The following is an 8,768-nucleotide window of genomic DNA, read 5'->3' on the forward strand; positions in this document are numbered from 1 at the left end:
GCCGACCCACGGGGCTCGGGGAGGGGGGGCGCCCACGCCCTGATGCTCGCAGCGCGCCCGGAGGGACCTCGGGGGCGCAAGCGTGTGCACCGGGGACCACGGAAGCGCGCCCATCACACGCGCGCGCTCGAAGCCCCGCACCACACTTGCAGGGCTCAATCCACAGACTCACGGGGAGCCGCGGGTGCCCCCGTCCGTGCTGCCGGGTGGTTCCGTCCAACATGGCAGCCACTCCCTGCCTTTTCCCGGCGGGCGCTGCGTCGCGGGGCAAACCACTGGTGGCGCCGAGGGAGGGGCGAGCGACCGGCTTAGTAACCGAAATTGCACGACCACAGAGCGCTACAGTACACCCTAGAACAAGCTCCGAGCTCATCGAGTGCTCTTGGTTGTGAGATCTCAGCCTTTCACCAGACAGGTATTTCCGTTCACAGGGGTAAGTTCCCCCTCTCCGTGTGAGTTTTTAGACTCGTCTACTGACTGGGCAAAAGAATGGACGATTCCAAAATAGAAAAGGAACTCCTGGCGGCACAGAGATGGCCAGCACTGCTGGAGAGACGCCTGTCCGGCGCCACACCAAAATGAAGGCGAGTTGCTTGAATCACTTACGCCCGAGCCCACGACGGCGGCGGCGGCAATTCCGCCTTCCCCCATTCCGACGGGCACCGTGGTTCAGCCCGCGGAGGCCTCCGCCCTCAGACGCGCGAGCGCGCGTGGGTGGGGGTCGCGTGGGTGGGCGGGGCCTGCCGCCGCGGGGTGGGGCCTGCTGCCGAGGGGCGGGCCCAGAGCTGGCAGGTGCGGTGGGGGCGCGTCAGGAGCGGGTGGGCTGCAGTGGGAAGGAGTCCGGTGGGGGTCGGTGTGTGCCGGGGCCCGAGGCTCAGGGTGGGGACGCGGGACGTCCTGAGGCGTGCGGGGGGGACGACCGCACAGCCGCGCCGGTGTGCTCCGGACGCCTCCACTGCGCACGGAAAAGCAGCCAGAGCTACATTTAACGTCCGATGTATTTTCCCCTCAGTCGAAACAACACGGGGGCTTATTTTAAACAGAACGTTCTCGACTTGCCTGACACTGGGTTTGAAGCCTCGCCGTCCTGCTTCCAGCTCTGTGGCCTCCCTGCCTCAGTTTGCCCGTCTGTGCGGGCAGACCGGTTTCCCCTGGAGGTCAGAGTTGGCTTAATTTCTAGTTGCATCCGCAGTTTTCATCCGTCACTGGGTTCTGCCAGCTCTTCTCTTGTAGAAAGTGCTGAAGATGACAGATCCACCAACAGGAAGCAGATATTCACAGAAAAGCTTGGAAACGGCTGACCTCAGTTGGGCAGCTTATGTATGTCTTGGGGAAGGCTTTTGGGGCATGCATGTGCAGCGCGGAGCCCCTGACTGCTCGTCACTGATTCCCGAGAGGGGCCTTGTCATGGTTTTTATTAATTTTTTTCTCTCTCTATATATATATTTAAAGATTTTATTTACTTATTTGAGAGAGAGAGCATAAGCAGGGGGGAGGGACAGAGGGAGAAGCAGACTCCCCGCTGAGCAGGGAGCTGGATGCGGGACTCAATCCAGGACCCTGAGATCATGACCTGAGTGGAAGGCAGGTGCTTAACCGACTGAGCCACCCAGGCGCCCCTTAATATATGTATATATATTTAAAATTTATTTATGTACAAAATCTTTATGCCCAACGTGGGTCTTGAACTCACAACCCTGAGATCAAGAGTCCCATGTTCTTCATACAGAGCCAGCCCAGAGCCCCCTTTAACACAGGTGACGTGAATGTGCCCCCAATGCAAAACAACCTCTGTGTGTTTTCAGAAGACATGTCTTCGTGTTGGAGAGAGTGCCCGCAGACCGTCAGCTGTCCCACCACCCCCAAAGGTCTGAGACACGCCGCAGTAGCAGTTCTGAGTGTGTGAGGGGCCCAAGTGGGGGGTGCTCCATTGAGGGTATGGGGGTGAGCGAGGAATGCACGATTCTTGCCATCTTAGAATTACAGTGTTAAGAGAGACAATGTTCAGGAATGGAAGCATCCCAGAAGTGGGCGTCCATGTTCATCTGTGATGGGTTCATCAATTCCAAGCCAGACCCTGCTCCCCTACAGGGCAAGTGCACTTAATCACTCTACAGAATAGGATGGCGCAGAGTGACGCTATGTCCCCTCCAAATCTACGTCCTAAAAATGGTAGATCTCCACCTGGAACGCAGTGTCTTCTCTCAGCTCACTGGCTCTGAAAGAAGCTAACCACTGCGTGTCCTGAGGATACTCAAGCAGAATGTGGCAGGGCCCCGGGTCGGGAGCAACGGAACTCCCCAGCTGACATCGGCACCGGGTTGTCAGACAGGAGAAATAGCGGTGGGACCCGCAGCCTCTGCCCATGTCCCGAGAGGCCTCCGGAGAAATCAGACCTGCTCGCACCTTGACCTTGGATGTCCAGGCTGCAAAACTGTAAGACCCGCTCAGTGGTATTCTGTTATGGCTGCCCCTAGCAGACTGTCACGACAGGGAAATATGTACGGTGCCCAGAGAAAGACCTAGAAGGAGACCCATGAACTGAAAACAGGCTCTGAGAAGGTAGTAGCGTTGGAGATGCCGATCAAAGAAAAGTGATCACTGCAGAGTCGTGGCTGTAGGTTTGTAACTGTTTCCTGAGAAGTTCTTTCAACTTTTCAAATGTTTGCACATTTTATAGTAAATTGTTGGGGAGGGGGGAAGGACTGAGAAGCCAGCTTCAAGAGTACCCGCCCCACCCGGGACCATGTGAGCTTCTAAGAATAAAAAATCGTGTATAATCTCAGGTGAATATTGCTGAGCATCGTGTCATGACTCTGAAAATAAACCAAAGACTCAAGCAAAAAGTAATTAGTCTTGCCTTTCATATTTTACCTTATACTTCAAGGTAAAATAGTTGGTTCTATCAAGAAGAATTTTAGCTAATAAATGCAAAAGGATCAGGAAAATTAAAGAAGTCAACTTTCATGACCCTTATAAAATAACAATGGGAGAGACGAGGGTCGGAATCTCACATACGTTTGAAGGCTGTGATTCTCCCTCTACACACTACTTTAGTTGTACCCCGCACAATTACGTGGTGCTTTCTGTTGAGAATGGTGTTTCTAATTTCCGTGATGATTTCTTCTCGGACCCACGGTTTACTTGGAAATGTGTCCTTGATTTCCAAAAATGTGAGGATTTTCCAGGTATGTTTCCAAAATTAGTTTCTTGTGTAATGATGTGGTGGCCAGAGAACATACTTTGTAGGATTTCAGTCCTTTTTAAAATTTGAGATTTGCTTTATGTCCGTAGCATGGCCCACCTTGGTGAAGGTTCCCCGTACACTTGGAAAAGGTACCGCTGCTGCTGGATAGAGTGTTCTGTGGCAGGTCAAGTGGGTGGACTGCGGTGTTCAAATATTCGAAAACCTTTCTGATTTTGTGTGTGCTGGCTCTACCATTGCTCAGAGAGAGATGTCGAAATCTCCACTTCTGGTGATGGATTTGTCTATTTCCCCTTTGTCTTGTCCCATGTCTTCTTTATGGGCTGTCGTGTTCTGGAGCAGACACATGATGAGGGTTGATTAGCCTTTTTAATGAACTGACCCCCTTTACCATTTTAAATATTCCTTTTTCTTTTTTTTTCTTTTTTTTCTTTTTTTTAAAGATTTTATTTATTTATTTGAGAGGGAGAGAATGAGAGATAGAGAGCACGAGACTGAAGAGGGTCAGAGGGAGAAGCAGACTCCCTGCTGAGCAGGGAGCCCGATGCAGGACTTGATCCCGGGACTCCAGGATCATGACCTGAGCCGAAGGCAGTCACTTAGCCAACTGAGCCACCCAGGCGCCCAAATATTCCTTCTTCTTCCCATAACATGTCCTGTTCTAGAGTCTGTTGTGTGTGATGCGAATCGAGCTAACTTCCAGCTTGCTTTTGATCAGTGTTTGCATAGTGTCTTGGATTCAGTTGTGTCCCCTAAAAAGACATGCTCCAGTCCCAGCCTCTAGGACCCATGGATGTGACCTTATAGGAAATAGGGTCTTCACAGATGTTGTCAAGTTGAGTGAGGTCACACTGGATTGAGCAGGCCCTAATCCAATGACCGGTGTCCTCATGAGATGGAAAAAACTTGGACAGAACACGAAAGAGAAGAGCATGTGAGGAACGAGACAGAGGAAGTGGTGGGTGCAGAGGCCAAGAACAGTCAGGGGTTGTGGGCAACCACTAGAAGCTGGAGAGGCACAGACAATGGCTTCCCCCTCGGAGCATCCAGGAGAAACAGGCCCGCTAACACCTTGATTTCAGATGTCCCACCTCCAGAACTGAGAGAAAAAATTTCTGTTTAACTACCCAATCTGTGTTCGTTGTCTGTTGTGTTCATTGATATTTAAAGAGGGCTTTACAGAAAGCATATAGCAGGACCTTACTCCTTTTTTTTTTTTAAGATTTTATTTATTTATTTGACAGAGAGACACAGCGAGAGAGGGAACACAAGCAGGGGGAGTGGGAGAGGGAGAAGCAGGCTTCCCGCTGAGCAGGGAGCCCGATGTGGGGCTCGATCCCAGGACCCTGGGATCATGACCTGAGCCGAAGGCAGACGCTTAACGACTGAGCCACCCCGGCGCCCCATGGACCTCACTCTTTTAATCCAATCTGTTCATGTTTGCTTTTTTTTTTTTTAAAGATTTTTATTTATTGAGAGAAGGAGAGAGAGAGAGCATGAGAGGGGGGAGGGTCAGAGGGAGAAGCCGACTCCCCGCCGAGCAGGGAGCCCAACGTGGGACTCGATCCCGGGACTCCAGGATCATGACCTGAGCCGAAGGCAGTCGCTTAACCAATTGAGCCACCCAGGCGCCCCTCACGTTTGCTTTTGATGGGAGTGTTTATCTCTTTTCCATCCGATGCAATTACAGTTCCGTTTGGGATTAAGTCCACCATTTTACAATTTCTTTTCAGTTTGTTCTTTGTTCTTCTTTTCCTGGCCTTTTAAACAGTTAATTGACAATTCTTGACACAAGTGGCAGCAGCCTGAATGCACCGTGATACACCTTATTTCACTTCATTTATCGTAAGATCTTTCCATGTCCGTACATAGAGATCCACCTCCTTTTTCACCACAAAGTGGATAATCAGAGAATAACTCGGATGTGTGAGTGTTCTCCACATGCAAGTTAAATGGACTCGTTTGAGGGAGACAGTTAATAGACGATGGTTACCAGCAAACCAGGCAAAAGAATGTTTACTTAGAGAGAGACCTGCAGTCCGGGGCCAGAGTGCGGGATGGGCCTCAGCTCCCTGCCGGCTGGCTGCGAGGCAGTGCGGCCCGCCACTGGACTTCCAGAGATAGTATTCTCATCTTCACCTGTTAAATGATTAAAGGAGATGATGGAGGTGATGCGAACCTAACTTAACACTTCGCAAAGCGGAGCAAGGCAGGGAGCTTCTATAGACTAAAGAGAACAAGAAGAGGAAAACAGAATATTTCGGATTGACGGGGGGCCACACAGTCACACTTGTTTGGGGTCGGAAGGAACAAGGAAGTAAGGACGGAGCCCGGGGTGGGTGGTGTGTGGGGACACTGCAGGGACTGGGTCCTTGGAGCACCTGCAGGGACCAGAAGTGATGGCCGGAGCGGCTCCATGCATCTTGAGCCCTGAAAGTTATCTCAACACCTCAAAACACTATTTTAAAAACTTAAATTCAGGGGCGTCTGGGTGGCTCAGTCGCTAAGCGTCTGCCTTCGGCTCAGGTCACGATCCCAGGGTCCTGGGATCGAGCCCCGCATCGGGCTCCCTGCTCGGCCGGGGGTCTGCTTCTTCCTTGGCCCCCCAGCCCCACTTGTTCTTTCTCTCTCTTGCCTGTGCACGCACTCTCTCTACTAAATAAATAAATAAGATCTTGGGCGCCTGGGTGGCTCAGTTGGTTGGGCGACTGCCTTCCGCTCAGGTCATGATCCTGGAGTCGCGGGATCGAGTCCCGCGTCGGGCTCCCTGCTCGGCGGGGAGTCTGCTTCTCCCTCTGACCCTCTTCCCTCTCGTGCTCTCTATCTCTCATTCTCTCTCTCTCAAATGAATGAATAAAATCTTTAAAAATAAATAAATAAATAAATAAATAAGATCTTTAAAAAAAGGTTTAATGGTGGTTTCCTCTTAGAGTGGAGGCCCCTTGTCCCTGCCTGCCTGCCTTCTAACTGTCTTTCACAACCTGGCACGTGGTCAGCGCTCTGACGGCCTGATATGGGCGATCCGTACCCAGCCAGCCTGCTGTCCCGTGGCTGTGGGGTTTGGGTGAGAAACGCACCTGCACGGGGGGGGGGGGGGGGGGGGGGTCAGGGAAATGCATCGAGGGCAGTGCCACGGCTTACTTACTGGATGTGTGCCTGCAGGGAGTGACCCTGTTCCTCTCATACACAGTGGAAAGGAGACCTCTGTGCCAGAGGGGGTGAGGACAAGAGCCGCCACCCAGCAGAGGCTCGGGCCTCCCCCTCTTGACACTGCTCTGTGGAGGGGCAGCCCTGTCCTGTGGTTTGAAGTGCCGTGAGGTGCACGACCCCAGATCACCCGGGACATATCGCATGTGGGCACTGACCTGTGCATCTGCGAGCTTCCCTCTGGAGAGAGCAGCTGGGTGAGTTCGCACAGGTCTGCGTGTCCAGGAGGCCACGGTCTCCGTCCCTCTTCCCTCCCAGAAGGCCCCTCACACCCCTTTGCAGTCCATCCTCCGCCCTGTGCCTGACCCAGGCACCACTGCTTTGGGGACGAGGAAGCTAAGTGGTGGGAAGAGAAAATGAACACAAAAACTAAACAAGAGACTTATGAGGGAAAACTGAAAACCAGCAGGATGCTCGCCAAGTTTCTGCTTGCAGAATTGCTTTGTGTGTACATTTGAAGAGAGGCCGGGTGTTAGAACAGATCTGCACTTTCTCTGTGATTTTCCTATCCAGTTAAAAGCGGAACTTCAGTGGGCAGAATCTGAGGTAGTTGCCTCTCCCGTGGTCGTCAGGCGCTGATGCTCAGAGCGCTGGGAGTCCACGGGTGGCCCAGCGCCGGGCCAGCATGCACACAGGTGACCCCGGTTTGCAAAACATGTAAAACCGTCCGGGGAGGGCAGTGAAATCTGTTTATCACACCCTGGTCTGTTGTTATAGATCTATAATATAGATACGTATATGATATAATGGAGATGTATATGGACAAAATACGTATAACGTATGTAGTATTTTATCTATATAATTTTGTATGATTATTACAAAACTAGTAAGATTATCATATAAATGACACAGTTTGTATATTAGACTATTTGTAGTACTTAAATATATTTGTAAGTTAAAATCGTATATAAAATACTATGTATAATAAACATACAGAGTAAACATGTAGAGCAATATATAGTGAGGTGCATAGTACATACACATTTATATGTAATATACATAAGCTGATATATAAATTATGTATTATATACACTCCACATATAGTATAAAATAACACATACAGTAAAAGTAGACATCTGCAGAGAAAGGCAAGGACATCAGAAATGTGAGAATACATACGCAGTATACAGACATGTCTGGTAATGTATGTGTGTCACATATATTAGAGAACATAATGCATGTTTGTGGTCCTTATTTATATGTCTTTTCCTGGAATTTGCACTTTTTTTCCATTATGTTTATGAGAATAATTCATCATCACGTACAAAGCTACGGCTCACTCATTGCACGGCTGGATAGCGTTCCACTGTAGACCACATCCTAGCTTCTTTATGCCTCCTCTGGCCCTTGGAAATTTGGGTTGATTCAGCTTTTTGGTGCTGCAAACAATGTTGTGAAGAACGTTCTTACACGTGTGCATGAGTTTACCTGAAGAATGTGTCCATCTAGGGCTGGAACGGATGGGGCTGGGGTAGGGCGTCTTCAGCTTTATAAGATGATGTCTAATTTTTCCAAATCAGCTGATCTCCGTGGAGACCTCAGAAGAAAGCTTCCAGCATCAGTGTGCATAAATTTGGAAATTCTTGTAATGATATCATCACTGAGAGGCTGCAGCCTGGGGAGACGTGGCTGGCTGGCTCAGTCTATGGAGCATGCAAGCAACTCTTGATCTCAGGGTCGTGAGTTCAAGCCCCACGTAGGGTGTGACGCCTCCTTAAGAAAACAGTGGTAAGGAGGCTACAGCTCAGTACTGGGCGTCACAAGAGTCTGGAGCCCAGACGAGGGCTGACCAGGACGAGCAGCAGGTGCTCGACTACCAACCCCGTGAGTGGCCTCGGATGGATCCTTATGCTTCTGTGGGCCACAGTTTACTCACCTGCAAAATGGGGACGAAAACGGACTCTGATGTATCAATATCGCTTGCAAGAGGAAGCACATGGGGTTCCGTGAGGAATAGAAGCGGTGGGAAAACCTCAGTCACTCAGGAAGATCCAGAACAAGAGCTGCGATTTCTTTTCTGGGGAGCTCTGGAGCTTGGCGGAGGCCCCAGCAGGTAACAGGTGTTTGGAGAGGTCTGTCGACATGAGTACACGATTGAATAAATAAATGAAAGAATAAATGGCCCAGCTCACTCCTTCCGAAGAATACATCAGCGCTGTCCAGTAAGAATATGTCATGTGTGTAACTAGAATTGTCTACCCTAAAAGTATAAAAAGAAAAGGTAAAAGCTATTTTAATTGTTTTATTTAACCCAACGTATTCAAATATTATCATTTTAACATACACAGTTAAATCAAAACCAAACTTTCGAAATCAGCAAAAGCACATTTAAAAATGGAAAATAAATACAGTCATG

The 8,768-nt window shown here is 49.9% G+C and overlaps 1 long non-coding RNA gene across 2 annotated transcripts; it reads left to right on the plus strand.

The window, feature by feature from the left end:
* The first annotated feature begins 296 nt into the window (after positions 1-296).
* LOC112816923 (uncharacterized) lies at positions 297-2,785 on the plus strand. 2 transcript variants are annotated; one of them, XR_012376310.1, is made up of 3 exons: positions 297-584; positions 1,044-1,320; positions 1,806-2,785. It is a non-coding gene; the product is annotated as an uncharacterized lncRNA (long non-coding RNA). The 2 variants fall into 2 exon arrangements; XR_012376309.1 differs by lacking the exon at positions 297-584 and having other exon boundaries at positions 807-1,320.
* The last annotated feature ends 5,983 nt before the right edge of the window (positions 2,786-8,768 follow it).

This window comes from Callorhinus ursinus, unplaced genomic scaffold (genome assembly GCF_003265705.2).
Source record: "Callorhinus ursinus isolate GAN/ISIS: 27379988/994484 unplaced genomic scaffold, GSC_fseal_2.0 scaffold70, whole genome shotgun sequence".
NCBI lineage: Eukaryota > Metazoa > Chordata > Mammalia > Carnivora > Otariidae > Callorhinus > Callorhinus ursinus.